General features: G+C 40.9%; 1 long non-coding RNA gene across 1 annotated transcript in view; it reads right to left on the bottom strand.

Annotated features, from left to right (window-relative positions):
- The window catches only part of LOC309654217, a 41,333-nt gene extending 32,741 nt beyond the window's left edge, over positions 1-8,592 (bottom strand). The window contains exon 1 of the long non-coding RNA XR_014260046.1: positions 8,353-8,592. This is a non-coding gene — a long non-coding RNA (uncharacterized lncRNA). The remainder of the gene's footprint in view (positions 1-8,352) is intronic.
- Positions 8,593-15,985: the final 7,393 nt, after the last annotated feature.

The following is a 15,985-nucleotide window of genomic DNA, read 5'->3' as shown; positions in this document are numbered from 1 at the left end:
GAGGCTGGATTACGGAACTCTTAGAGTCAGCATTGGGCCCCCAGAAATCCTAAAGCAGTGGTTGGACACCAGAATGTTGAGGGGTCAAGTCGGAAGCCCTAAGGGTGCTGTGTGCACACGGCGTCCCCAGGTTCTTACACCTGTACATGTGGGGGGTAAATATTTCAATCCTGATTCAGGACTTTTAACATTACCATTCCCATTGTTAATTAAGAACCCACCAGTGCAGATTGGTTCAAAATGGTGGAGTAGAAGGATGTGCGCTCACTCCCTCTTGAGAGAACACTGGAATCACAACTAACTGCTGAACAATCATTGACGAGAAGACACTGGAACTCACCAAAAAAGATACCCCACATCCAAAAACAAAGGAGAAGCCACAATGAGACAGTAGGAGGGGTGCAATCACAATCAAATCAAATCCCATAACTGCTGGGTGGTTGACTCACAAACTGGAGAACACTTATACCACAGAAGTCCACCCACTGGAGTGAAGGTTCTGAGCCCCATGTCAGGCTTCCTAACCTGGGGGTCCGGCAACAGGAGGAGGAATTCCTAGAGAATCAGACTTGGAAGGCTAGCAGGATTTGATTGCAGGACTTTGACAGGACTGGGGCAAAAAAGAGACTCCACTCTTGGAGGGCACACACAAAGTAGTGTACACATTGGGACCCAGGGGAAGGAGCAGTGACCCCATAGGAGACTGAACCAGACCAATCTGCTAGTGTTAGAGGGTTTCCTGCAGAGGCGGGGCGTGGCTGTGGCTCACCATGGGGACAAGGACACTGGCAGCAGTTCTGGGACATACTGCTTGGTGTCAGCCTTCCCAGAATTTGCCATTAGCCCCACCAAAGAGCCAGGTAGCCTCCAGTGCTGGGTTGCCTCAGGCCAAACAACCAACAGGGAGGGAAACCAGCCCCACACATCATCAGACAAGTGGATTAAAGTTTTACTGAGCTCTGCCCAACGGAGCAACAGCCAGCTCTACCCACCACCAGTCCCTCCCATCAGGAAGCTTGCACAAGCCTCTTAGATAGCCTCATCCACCAGAGGGCAGATAGCAGAAGCAAGAAGAACTACAATTACAGAGCCTGTGGAAGGGAAACCACATTCACAGAAAGATAGACAACATGAAGAGGCAGAGGATTTTGTACCAGATGAAGGAACAAGATAACCCCAGAAAAACAACTAAATGAGGTGGAGATAGGCAACCTTCCAGAAAAAGAATTCAGAATAATGATAGTGAAGATAATCCAGAACCTTGGAAAAAGAATGAGGGCAAAGATGGAGAAGATGCAAGAAATGTTTAACAAAGACCTAGAATAATTAAAGAACAAACACCTAGAAGATTTAAAGAACAAACAAACAGAGATGAACAATACAATAACTGAAATGAAAAATACACTAGAAGGAATCAATAGCAGAATAACTGAGGCAGAAGAACGGATAAGTGACCTGGAAGACAGAATGGTAGAATTCACTGCCACAGACAGAATAAAGAAAAAAGAATGAAAAGAAATGAAGATAGCCTAAGAGACCTCTGGGACAATATTAAATGCAACAACATTCACATTATAGGGGTTCCAGAAGGAGAAGTGAGAGAGAAAGGACCCGAGAAAATATTTGAAGGGATTATAGTCTAAGACTTCCCTAACATGGGAAAGGAAATAGTCACCAAAGTCCAGGAAGCACAGAGAGTCCCAGGCAGGATAAACCCAAGGAGAAACATGCCAAGACACATAGTAATCAAATTGACAATAATTAAGGACTAAGAAAAATTACTGAAAGCAACAAGGGAAAAACAACAAATAACATACAAGGGAACAGCTGATTTCTCAGCAGAGACTCTACAAGCCAGAAGGGAGTGGCACAATTATACTTAAAGTGATGAAAGAGAAAAACCTGCAACCAAGTGTACTCTACCCAGCAAGGATCTCATTCAGATTTGACAGAGAAATCAAAAACTTTACAGACAAGCAAAAGCTAAGAGAATTCAGCACCATCAAACCAGCTCTACAACAAATACTAAAAGAACTTCTCTAAGTGGGAAACACAAGAGAAGAAAAGGACCTACAAAAACAAACCCTTAACAATTAAGAAAATGGTCATAGGAACATACATATCGATAATTACCTTAAACGTGAATGGATTAAACGCCCCAACCAAAAGACGTAGACTGGCTGAATGGATACAAAAACAGGACCCATATATATGCTGTCTACAAGAGACCCACTTTAGACCTAGGGACACATACAGACTGAAAGTTAGGGGATGGAAAAAGATATTCCATGCAAATGGAAATCAAAAGAAAGCTGGAGTAGCTATACTCATATCAGATAAAATAGACTTTAAAATAAAGAATGTTACAAGAGACAAGGAAGGACACAACATAATGATCCAGGGATCAATCCAAGAAGAAGATATAACAATTATAAATATATATGCACCCAACATAGGAGCACCTCAATACATAAGGCAACTGCTAACAGCTATAAAAGAGGAAATCGACAGTAACACAATAATAGTGGGGGACTTTAACACTTCACTTACACCAATGGACAGATCATCCAAAATGAAAATAAATAAGGAAACAGAAGCTTTAAATGACACAATAGACCAGATAGATTTAATTGATATATATAGGACATTCCATCCAAAAACAGCAGATTACACATTCTTCTCAAGTGCGCACGGAACATTCTCCAGGATAGATCACATCTTGGGTCACAAATCAAGCCTCAGTAAATTTAAGAAAATTGAAATCATACCAAGCATCTTTTCTGACCACAACGCTATGAGATTAGAAATGAATTACAGGGAAAAAAACGTAAAAAAGACAAACACATGGAGGCTAAACAATACGTTACTAAATAACCAAAAGATCACTGAAGAAATCAAAGAGGAAATAAAAAAATACCTAGAGACAAATGACAATGAAAACACGACGACCCAAAACCTATGGGATGCAGCAAAAGCGGTTCTAAGAGGGAAGTTTATAGCTATACAAGCCTACCTAAAGAAACAAGAAAAATCTCAACTAAACAATCTAACCTTACACCTAAAGAAACTAGAGAAAGAAGAACAAACAAAACCCAAAGTTAGCAGAAGGAAAGAAATCATAAAGATCAGAGCAGAAATAAATGAGATAGAAACAAAGAAAACAATAGCAAAGATCAATAAAACTAAAAGTTGGTTCTTTGAGAAGATAAACAAAATTGATAAGCCATTAGCCAGACTCATCAAGAAAAAGAGGGAGAGGACTCAAATCAATAAAATCAGAAATGAAAAAGGAGAAGTTACAACAGACACTGCAGAAATACAAAACATCCTAAGAGACTACTATAAGCAACTTTATGCCAATAAAATGGACAACCTGGAAGAAATGGACAAATTCTTAGAAAGGTATAACCTTCCAAGACTGAATCAGGAAGAAACAGAAAATATCAACAGACCAATCACAAGTAATGAAATTGAAACTGTGATTAAAAATCTTCCAACAAACAAAAGTCCAGGACCAGATGGCTTCACAGGTGAATTCTATCAAACATTTAGAGAAGAGCTAACACCCATCCTTCTCAAACTCTTCCAAAAAATTGCAGAGGAAGGAACACTCCCAAACTCATTCTATGAGGCCACCATCACCCTGATACCAAAACCAGACAAAGACACTACAAAAAAAGAAAATTACAGACCAATATCACTGATGAATATAGATGCAAAAATCCTCAACAAAATACTAGCAAACAGAATCCAGCAACACATTAAAAGGATCATACACCACGATCAAGTGGGATTTATCCCAGGGATGCAAGGATTCTTCAATATACGCAAATCAATCAATGTGATACACCATATTAACAAACTGAAGAATAAAGACCATATGATCATCTCAATAGATGCAGAAAAAGCTTTTGACAAAATTCAACACCCATTTATGATAAAAACTCTCCAGAAAGTGGGCATAGAGGGAACCTACCTCAACATAATAAAGGCCATATATGACAAACCCACAGCAAACATCATTCTCAATGGTGAAAAACTGAAAGCATTTCCTCTAAGATCAGGAACGAGACAAGGATGTCCACTCTCACCACTATTATTCAACATAGTTCTGGAAGTCCTAGCCACGGCAATCAGAGAAGAAAAAGAAATAAAAGGAATACAAATTGGAAAAGAGGAAGTAAAACTGTCACTGTTTGCGGATGACATGATACTATACATAGAGAATCCTAAAACTGCCACCAGAAAACTGCTAGAGCTAATTAATGAATATGGTAAAGTTGCAGGATACAAAATTAATGCACAGAAATCTCTTGCATTCCTATACACTAATGATGAAAAATCTGAAAGAGAAATTATGGAAGAATGCAGCTGATTCCGGCCTTGTACTGATGCCCAAGAGGGTGATGAGAATGAATGTTTTCATTAGAATTTTAAATCCTCCAAGTAATAGATCATTGGGGAGGCATCCTGTGTCTTCCTGCTCATTCTAATAATGTCATTCCTGAATTTTAATGTGGCAAATAATTTATATTATAAATATGCCGAGGGGGAGATCCATTTAAAAAATGTTAGAGGTAACTCCAAGGGTTTTACAACAAACAAGGACACAGAACCGTGTCCAGACACTGGCTGAGTGATTCCTACCCTGAGCTGCAGTCCCCTGGAGGGCGGAGTGGCCATGACCCTCCTCTCGCAGGTCAGCCTACTCAGGCACATCCCACGTGGGACCACTGCATCGCAGAATCTTAGAGTGGCCAATGGCAGGCAGCTGGCTAGAGATGCGGACAAGAAAAAACTGCCCATCAGCCTGGGACAACCCCAGGGTGAGGCCTTAGTAAGGGCCAGTGTCATGTCATTAGTTAGGGCCAGCATCAGGGCCGAAGTTAAGACCATTGTCAGGGCATTAGTGAGGGATATAATTAGGGTGTTAGTTAGGTAAAGAGTCAGGTCATTAGTTACAGACAGTGGCAGGGCCTCAGGTAGAGACTTCGTCAAGACCTTAGTTAAGAAGAGCATCGGAGCTTCACCGATGTTAGGGACAGTGTCAGGACGTTAGTTAGGGCCAGCCACCAGGCCTTAGTTAGGGCTAGTGTCAGGACCTCAGAGAAAACTTGAGGGCCTTAATATAAGACAGTTCAGGCCGTTAGTTAGGAACACATCAGAGACTTTCTTAGGGACATATTCAGGGCCTTAGTAATGGTCAGGATCGGGGTGTTTTTTAGTGACAGTAAATGCTATGAGGGACAGCTTCAGGGCCATAGTTAGGGACAGTGTCAGGGCCTCAGTTAGAGATAACTTAGGGCCTTAGTAAGAGAGAGTTCAGGCCGTTAGTTAGGGACATCATAAGAGACTTTCTTAGGGACATATTCAGGGCCTTAGTTATGGACAGGATCAGGGCGATAGTGTTGGATATCTCAGTCTATTAGGGTCACCGTCAGGGACTTAGTTAGAAATAGTTCAGGCTGTCCCTTAGGTGTATTCTCATGGACTTAAATAATGCCAGATTCAGAGCTGTAGGTAGGGCGAGTGTCAGGGTGTTATTGTGGGATGTCTGCAGCTATTAGGGACATCGTCAGGGTATTAGTTAGGGAAAGAGGCAGGCCATTATTGTAGACAGTGTCAGGGCCTCAGGTAGAGACAGCATCAAGGCCTTAGTTAGGAAGAGCATCAGGGCCTTAGTTAGGGACAGTGTCAGGACCTCAGAGAAAACCTGAGGGCCTTAGTAAGAGATAGTTAGGGACACCTCACTGACTTTTTAAGGGACATATTTAGGACCTTAGTAATGGACAGGATCAGGGCATTATTTAGTGACCACTTAGGCTCTGAGGGACAACGTCAGGTCCTAAGTTAAGGAGAGTGTCAGCGTCCTAGGGACAGGGTTAGGGACTTTGTAAGTTCTAGTTCAGACCATTAGCTTGGGACAGCATCAGGGACTTCATTAGGGAGAATGTCAAGGCTTCAGTTAGAGATAATTTGTGGGCCTTAATTTGACACAGTTCAGGCTGTTACTTAGGGACATCTTCAGAGCCTCAGTTAGGGACAGCATCAGGGTGTTAGTTAGGGAAATAGTCGGGCCATTATTACAGACAGTGTCAGTGCCTCAGGTAGAGAGCGCATCAGGGCCTTAGGGACAGCGTCAGAGACTTATTTAGGGACATATTCAGGGCCTTAGTTATAGACAGAATCAGGGAAGTATTGAGAGGTATATGAGGCTATTAGGGACAGCATCACGGTGTTAGGGAAAGAGTTGGGGCATTATTATAGACAGTGTTAGTGCCTTAGGCAGAGGCATCATCACAACTTTAGTTAGGAAGAGGGTCAGGGCCTTGGTTAGGGACAGGGTCAGGCCAACAGTGAGGGCATCTAAGGTTATGAGGGGTATCGTCAAGGCCTTAGACTGGGTCAGCATCAGGGCTGTTGTGTCGACCACTGTCAGGGCATTAATGAGAGCCAAAATTAGGGTGTTAGTTAGGGAAAGAGTCAGGTCATTAGTTACAGGCAGTTTTAGGGCCTCAGGTAGAATCAGCATCAAGGCCTTAGTTAGGAAGAGCATCAGGGCCCCAATTATGTTCAACATCAGGACGTTAGTTAGGGCCAGCAACAGGGCCTTAGGGACAGTGTTGTCAGGACCTCAGAAATAACTTGAGGGCTTTAGTAAGAGACAGTTCAGGCCGTTAGTTAGGGACACTTCATAGACTTTCTTAGGGACATATTCAGGGCTTTAGTAATGGACAGGATCAGGGTGTTATTTAGTGACAGCCTGGTCTATTATGGAAAGCGTCAGGGCCCAAGTTAGGGAGAGTGTCAAGGTCTTAGGGACAGGGTTTGGGTCTTCACAAGTTATAGCTCAGGCCATTAGCTTGGGATGGCATCAGGGGCTTGGTTAGAGAGAATGTCAAGGCTTCAGTTAGAGATAACTTGAGGGACTTAATTAGACACAGTTCAGGCTGTTACTTAGGGACATTGTCAGGGCCTTAGTTAGGACTAGTGTCAGGGTGTTAGGGATAAAGTTAGGGTGTTACTTAGGGAAAGAGTCAGGTAATTAGTTACAGATAATGTTCGTGCCTTAGGTAGACATAGCATCAAGTCCTTAGGAAGAGCGTCAGGCCCTCAGGGACACTGTCAGGACATTAATAGGGCCACCCTCAGAGTGTTAGGTAGGGCCATTGTCAGGACATTAGTTAGGGGCAGATTCAGGGCCTTAGTTAGGAACAGCATCAGGGCCTCTGTTAGAGAAAACTTGAGACCCCTAGTAAGAGACAGTACAAGTGTTAGTTAGGGACATTGTCAGGGCCTTAGTTAGGGACAGTGTCAGGGACTTAGGGATAGCGTCAGGACCTTAGTTATTGACAGTATCAGGGCCTACGTTAGGGACACTGTCAGCGTCTATTTAGGGACATGTCAGGGCCTTAGGGACAGTGTCAGGGTCTTTGTTAGTGCCAGTGTAACAGCATAATTAGGGAAAAAGTTAGGCCATTAGTTAAAGACAGACTTAGGGAATTAGAGACAGCGTCATGGCCTTAGTTAGGAGCAGTGTCAGGACATTAGCTAGGGATAGTGTCAGGACCTTAGCTATTGACAACATCAGGGCCTACGTTAGGGACAACATCAGCGTCTAGTTAGGACCAGCATCAGGACCTTAGTTAGGGGAAGCACCTCAGGCATTATGAGAGTAAAATATTATGTTGTTTATAAACTACGAAGTCTCTGGTATTTCATTTTAGCAGCCAAAGAGCTGGCCGAGGATAAATATCTCTGAGCTTGAACACATATCAAGAGAAACATTCAAATCTCAAAAGAAAATGGGCTGGAAAGAAACCAAAAAAAACAAATAATCAATAATTGTGGAACAACTAAAAGTGTTATGACATACATATAATGGGTATAGCAAGAGAAGAATAAAGATAGAAAACAGAAAATACTTTTGATCTTTGTGTCCTTTTCTATGTAGGTTATTATAGAGTGTTGAGTAGACCACTCTTGGTATTCCATAGGTGTTTGGGGATTATGTATTTTATATGTATTAGTATATGTTTGTTAACCCCAATATCCTAATTTATCCATTCCTCACACCTTTTCTTTGGCTTAACCATAAGTTTGTCTTCTCAATCTGAGATTGTCTCTCTCTATGGAAATATTAGTCACAAGGACTGCAGGGCTGTAAATGACACCTGCCCTCAAAAAATGCCCTGGGGTAGGGAATAGGCAAGAAAATTCAACACATGACAAATTTTTCAAGAAGTCAATATGAAGAGGGAAGTTGTACTCACTCTGTAACAAAAAGGAAAAGGAAAAAAGTACATGCCTAAAGCTCAGTATAAGGAATTATTAGCCACATGTAAATCCAACCTCCAAAAAGGTTTCAGCTCACACCAGTCAAATGACCACCAGCCAAAAGTCTACAGACTATCAATGCTGAAGGGGTTTTAGAGAAATGTGTACCTTCTAGCTGCTGGTGGGATGTTACGGGGTAACAGCACTAAGGAAAACTGAATGGAGCTGCTTTAAAAAGTAAAAATTGTGCTACCATATGATGCGGCAGGGCACCTTCTGGGCCTGTAACCTAAGACCACCAGAATCGGAAAGACAGAGGCAGACAAGTGTGCACTGTAGCAATATTGAAATAGCCATGACATGGAAGCAAAAAAAGGTCCATAAACAGATGAATGGACAAAGAAGTGCTATATGTACAGAATGGAATATTAGCCACGAAAAAAAAGTAAAAGAATGGCATATGCAGCACCACTTAATCACACAACGTGAAGTAATTCAGAATGCGAAAGAGAAATGTCCTATGATATCACTTATGTTATCTGAAAATTCATAAAAAGGAACATATTTCCATAGAGAAAGACAATCTCAGATTGAGAAGACAAACTTACGGTTAAGCCAAAGAAAAGGTGTGAGGAATGGATAAATTAGGATATTGGGGTTAACAAACATATGCTAATACATATAAAAGATATAAGCCCCAAACACCTATGGAATACCATGAGTGGTCTACTGAACACTCTGTAATAACCTTCATGGAAAAGGACACAAAGATCAATAGATATATGTATATGTGTAAATGAACAAGATTCTTTACACCTAGAACAAAAGACATTTTTCAATCCAATTTGCTCTGATAAAAACTAAAAGTTAAAGACACAAACAAGAATTAAGGAGGCTAAAACTTATGGGGGTTTGTCCTGGCACATTCCACTCTAATCTGCAACCTAAAAGCACAACTTGCAGCAAGGTTCTGTTTCCCTAGTAAGCAGAGTTGGCAACGTAGAAATGCTGCCACCCTAAGGCCGTTTCCTCAAACAGCACCTTTAAATCCACTGCTAATGGTCACTAAGATTCACAAGGACTGCAGGGCTGTAAATGACTCATGCCCTCAAAAAATGTCCTGGGGTAGGGAATGGACAAAAAAATCCAAACGCGCCAAATTTTTCAAGAAGGCAATTTGAAGTTGCAAGTTTAGCTCAATCGTAAAAATAAATGAAAAGGACATTGATAAACACAGAACAACAGGAATTATTAGATGCATGCAAATGCAATCTACACAAAGGTATCACCTCACACCAGTCACAATGACCATCAGCAAAAAGTCAGCAAACAATAGATGTTGAAGAAGTTGTGGAGAATAGCGTAACCCCTCGGTCTAAGTGGGATGTAAACTGGTAACAGCCAATAATAGGAACAGAATGGCAGTGCGTTTCAAGGGAAAAATTGAGTCACCATATGATCCAGAAGAACCACTATTGGGCCTGTCACCTGTGAAAGCCAGAATCAAAAAGACACAGCATGGAAAATCGTGTATTGCACCAGTATTTACAATAGCCAAGACATGGAAGCAACAAAAATGTCCATCATCAGATGAACGGACGAAAAAGTGGTCCATGTACACAATGCAATATTAGACACAGAAAAGAATGTAACAATGCCGTTTACAGCACCATAGATGAGGCTACAGATAATCACACAACTTGAAGTAAGTCAGAAAGTGAGAGACACATATCCTGTGATATCACGTATCGGTGTTATGTAAAAATTGATAGGAATGAACCTGTTGCCACAGAGAATGACACTCACGAGTTCAGAAAACAAGCTTGTGGTTCACCAAATGGAAAGGTGTGAGGAATGTATAACGGAGGATAATGGGGTGAACAGACATATTCTAATACTTATAAAATATATAATCATCAAAGATATAACGAATACCAACAGAGGTCTACACAACATTCTGTAATAACCTATATGGAACAGGATCCAAACATGAAAAGATCTATGTATCAATGAAAGAGATTCTGTACACCTAGGACAAACACAACATTGCAATCAAATTTGCTCTGAGAAAAATGAAAATTAAACTAAGAATACCAACAACAAATAAGTAGACATAGTGTTTGGGGGTTTGTCCTGGCACATTCCACTCTGCTTTACAACCTACAAACAGGACTTCCAGGAAGGCTCTGTTGCTCTAGTAACCAGATTTGGGAATATAGAAATGCTGCCTCCTTGTGGCCGTGTCCTGCAACAGCAGCTTTAAACCCAGAGCTTATGGTCATGCAATAGTCACAATTACTACAGAGCTGTAATGACACCTGCCCTCAAAAAATGTCCTGGTGCAGGTAATGGACACGGGAATCCAGAACATGGCCAATTTTTCAAGGAAACAATTTGAAGAGGTAAGTTTCTCTGTTTTACTTAAAAATAAACGGACGTAGATAAAAGCTCAATATCGGGAATTATTAGACGCAGGCAAATCCAAACTACAAAAAGGTATCACCACCCAACACTCAAAATGCCATCCGTAAAACCTCTACAAACAATACATGCTGAAGGGCTTTTAGAGATCTGTGTACCCTCTAGTTGCTGGTCGGATGTAAACTGGTAACAGCCAGTAGTGAGAACAGAATGGAGGTGCGTTGAAAGGTAAAAATGGAACTACCATATGATCTAGTAGGCCCACTGCTGGGCCTAACCCCGGAGAAGACCAGAATCCAAAAGACACAGGCTGGCAATCCTGCACTGCACCAATATTTAGCATAGCCAAGACTTGGAAGTAACCAAAATGTCCATCAACAGATGAATGTAAAAAGAAGAAGTGGTCCATGTACACAATGGAATATTCGCTATGGAAAAGTATGCAACACTGCTCTTTGCAGCACCATAGATGAGCCTAGAGCTAATCACAGAACATGAGGTAAGTCGGAAAGCAGACGACAAATAACCTGTGATATCACTCCTAGGTGTTACCTAACAACGGACACATATGAACATATTTCCACAGAGAAAGACTCTCACAGACTTAGAAAACAGACTATGGTTATCTAAAGGGAAAGGTGGGAGGAATGGATACATTAAGATTAGGGTTACCATACGTATACAAATACATATTAAACACATGTATCAAAAAGACCGACCATATACCAAGGGAGGTCTACTGAACGCTCTGTAATAATTTACACAGGGGCTTGCCTGGCGGCACCGTGGTGAAGAATCCGCCTGCCAATGCAGGGGACACAGGTTCGAGCCCTGGTTCGGGAAGATCCCACATGCTGCAGAGCAACTAAGCCCGTGCACCACAACTAATGAGCCTACGCTCTGGAACCCATGAGACATAACTACTGAGCCCATGCACCACAACTACTGAAGCCCGCAGGCCTAGAGCCCGTGCTCCGCAACAAGAGAAGCCACGGCATGGAGAAGCCCGTGCACCGCAACGGAGAATATCCCCCGCTCACCGCAACTAGAGAAAGCACACATGCAGCAATGAAGATCCAACTCAGCCAAAATATAAATAAATAACTAAATAAAATTTATTTGAAAAAATAATAGTAACTTAAATGGGAAGGGGATCTGTACATGAATAGATATATATATATATATATAATGTTCAATTGAACCCGATTGAGTACACCCAGAACAAACACTATTGTACTCATTACCCCAATTTGAAAAATTAAAACCACTAACAACAATTAATGAGACATAAAGTTATTGGGATTTTCCCTGGCACCTTCCATTCTAATTTACAACTTAGGAACACAACTTTCAGGAAGGCTCTGCTGCCCTAGTAACCAGATTTGGGAATGGAGAAATGCTGCCGCCTTGTGGCCGTTTCCCACAACAGCAGCTTGGAACACAGGGCTAACGGTCACTTAAGATTTTCAGTACTTGTAGGGCTCTAAATGACACGTGTCCTCAAAAAATGTCCTGGGGTAGGTAATGGTCAAAAAAGTTCACAACACGGAAAATTTTTCAAGAAATCAGTTTGAAGAGGTAAGTGTTACTCACTCTGTTATTTCAAAAAAAGAAGAACATGGATAAAAGCTCAATATCAGGAATTATTGGCTGGATGCAAATCCAAACCACAAAAAGATTTTGCCACCCAGTATTCAAAATGCCATCCGTAAAAAGTCTACAAACAATGAATGCTGACGGGTTGGTGGAGAAATCCATACCCACTATGCAGTTGGTTGGATGTAAACTGGTAAGAGCTAATCATGAGAACAGAATGGAGCTGCATTTAAAACGTAAACACGGAGCTACCACATGATGCGGCCGATCCCCTAATGGGCCTATACCCTAAGAAGACCAGAATCGGAAAGGCACAGACAGGCAAACATGCACTGCAGCAATACTTACAATAGCCAAGACATGCAAGCAAACAAAATGTCCATCAACAGATAAATGGACAAAGAAGAAGTGGTATACGTACCGAATGGAATAGTAGCCTCGGAAGAAAAATGAACAATGCCGTTTTCAGGACTACAGATGAGCCTAGAAATAATCATAGTACGTTATGTAAATCAAAAGGGAATGACAAATATTCTATGATATCATTTATACATGTTATCCTAAGATTGCTACCAATGAACATATTTCCACAGAAAAAGACACACACAGACTTATGAAACAAACTAATGGTTAACCAAAATGAAAGGTGGGAGGATGGAAAAATTAGGATTATGGGGGTAGCATACATATACTTATGTATGTTAAATGTATATAAACATATAACATATAAACTACATGAAATATATTATCACCAATACATATAAAATATATAATGACAAAACACCTACAAAATACCAAGGGAGGTCTACTCAACATTCTGTAATAACATACACGGTTAACAGGATCCGAAGATGAACAGACCTATGTATGAATCATTGAGCAGATTCTGTAGAGCCAGCCAATCACAACACTCTAATCAAATTTACTCCGATAAGAAATAGAAATTAAATTTCAATAACAAACATAAGTAAGGAGACATAAACTTCTGGGGGCTTGTCCCAGCACATTCAACTCTAATTTACAACCGAGGAACACCATGTCCAGGAAGACTCTGTTGCCCTAGTAACAAGAGTTGAGAACGTAATAATGCTGCCGCCTTGTGGCTGTTTCCCACAACAGCAGCTTTAAACCCAGTGCTAATGGTCGCTTAATAGTCACAAGGACTGCAGGGCTGTAAATGACACCTGCCCTCAAAAAATGCCCTGGGGTAGGGAATAGGCAAGAAAATTCAACACATGACAAATTTTTCAAGAAGTCAATATGAAGAGTGAAGTTGTACTCACTCTGTAACAAAAAGGAAAAGGAAAAGAGTACATGCCTAAAGCTCAGTATAAGGAATTATTAGCCACATGTAAATCCAACCTCCAAAAAGGTTTCAGCTCACACCAGTCAAATGACCACCAGCCAAAAGTCTACAGACTATCAATGCTGAAGGTGTTTTAGAGAACTTTGTACCTTCTAGCTGCTGGTGGGATGTAACGTGGGAACAGCACTAAGGAAAACTGAATGGAGCTGCTTTTAAAGGTAAAAATTGAGCTACCATATGATGCGGCAGGGCACCTTCTGGGCCTATAGCCTAAGACCACCAGAATCGGAAAGACAGAGGCAGACAAATGTGCACTGTAGCAATATTTAAATAGCCAAGACATGGAAGCAAAAAAAGGTCCATAAACAGATGAATGGACAAAGAAGAAGTGCTATATGTACAGAATGGAATATTAGCCACGAAAAAGAAGTAAAAGAATGGCATATGCAGCACCACTTAATCACACAACGTGAAGTAATTCAGAATGCGAAAGAGAAATGTCCTATGATATCACTTATGTTATCTGAAAATTCATAAAAAGGAACATATTTCCATAGAGAAAGACAATCTCAGATTGAGAAGACAAACTTACGGTTAAGCCAAAGAAAAGGTGTGAGGAATGGATAAATTAGGATATTGGGGTTAACAAACATATGCTAATACATATAAAAGATATAAGCCCCAAACACCTATGGAATACCATGAGTGGTCTACTGAACACTCTGTAATAACCTTCATGGAAAAGGACACAAAGATCAATAGATATATGTATATGTGTAAATGAACAAGATTCTTTACACCTAGAACAAAAGACATTTTTCAATCCAATTTGCTCTGATAAAAACTAAAAGTTAAAGACACAAACAAGAATTAAGGAGGCTAAAACTTATGGGGGTTTGTCCTGGCACATTCCACTCTAATCTGCAACCTTAAAGCACAACTTGCAGCAAGGTTCTGTTTCCCTAGCAAGCAGAGTTGGCAACGTAGAAATGCTGCCACACTAAGGCCGTTTCCTCAAACAGCACCTTTAAATCCACTGCTAATGGTCACTAAGATTCACAAGGACTGCAGGGCTGTAAATGACTCATGCCCTCAAAAAATGTCCTGGGGTAGGGAATGGACAAAAAAATCCAAACGCGCCAAATTTTTCAAGAAGGCAATTTGAAGTTGCAAGTTTAGCTCAATCGTAAAAATAAATGAAAAGGACATTGATAAACACAAAACAACAGGAATTATTAGACACATGCAAATGCAATCTACACAAAGGTATCACCTCACACCAGTCACAATGACCATCAGCAAAAAGTCAGCAAACAATAGATGTTGAAGAAGTTGTGGAGAATAGCGTAACCCCTCGGTCTAAGTGGGATGTAAACTGGTAACAGCCAATAATAGGAACAGAATGGCTGTGCGTTTCAAGGTAAAAATTGAGTCACCATATGATCCAGAAGGCCCACTATTGGGCCTGTCACCTGTGAAAGCCAGAATCAAAAAGACACAGCATGGAAAATCGTGTATTGCAGCAGTATTTACAATAGCCAAGACATGGAAGCAACAAAAATGTCCATCATCAGATGAACGGACGAAAAAGTGGTGCATGTACACAATGCAACATTAGTCACAGAAAAGAATGAAACAATGTCGTTAGCAGCACCATAGATGAGGCTACAGATAATCACACAACTTGAAGTAAGTCAGAAAGTGAGAGACACATATCCTTTGATATCACGTATAGGTGTTATCTAAAAATTGATAGGAATGAACCTATTTCCACAGAGAAGGACACTCACGTGTTCAGAAAACAAGCTTGTGGTTCACCAAATGGAAAGGTGTGAGGAATGTACAACGCAGGATATTGGGTTTAACAGACATATGCTAATACTTATAAAATATATAATCATCAAAGACATACCAAATACCAAGAGAGGGCTACACAACATTCTGTAATAACCTATATGGAACGGGATCCAAACATGAAAAGATATATGTATCAATGAAAGAGATTCTGTACACCTAGGACAAACACAACATTGCAATCAAATTTGCTCTGAGAAAAATGAAAATTAAATTAAGAATACCAACAACAATTAAGAAGACATAGTTTTTGGGGTTTGTCCTGGCACATTCCACTTTACTTTACAACCTACAAACAGGACTTCCAGGAAGGCTCTGTTGCCCTAGTAGCCAGAGTTGGGAATACAGAAATGCTGCCTCCTTGTGGCCGTGTCCTACAACAGCAGCTTTAAACCCAGAGCTAATGGTCATGTAATATTCACAATTACTACAGGGCTGTAAATGACACCTGCCCTCAAAAATTGTCCTGGTGCAGGTAATGGCCACAGGAATCCAGAACATGGCAAAGTTTTCAAGGAAAAAATTTGAAGA

This window comes from Balaenoptera physalus (genome assembly GCF_965194825.1).
Source record: "Balaenoptera physalus genome assembly, contig: HAP1_SCAFFOLD_2328, whole genome shotgun sequence".
NCBI classification, from domain to species: Eukaryota; Metazoa; Chordata; class Mammalia; order Artiodactyla; family Balaenopteridae; genus Balaenoptera; species Balaenoptera physalus.
The sequence above is the reverse complement of the archived record's forward strand: the minus strand, read 5'-3'. Positions and strand labels throughout refer to the sequence as shown.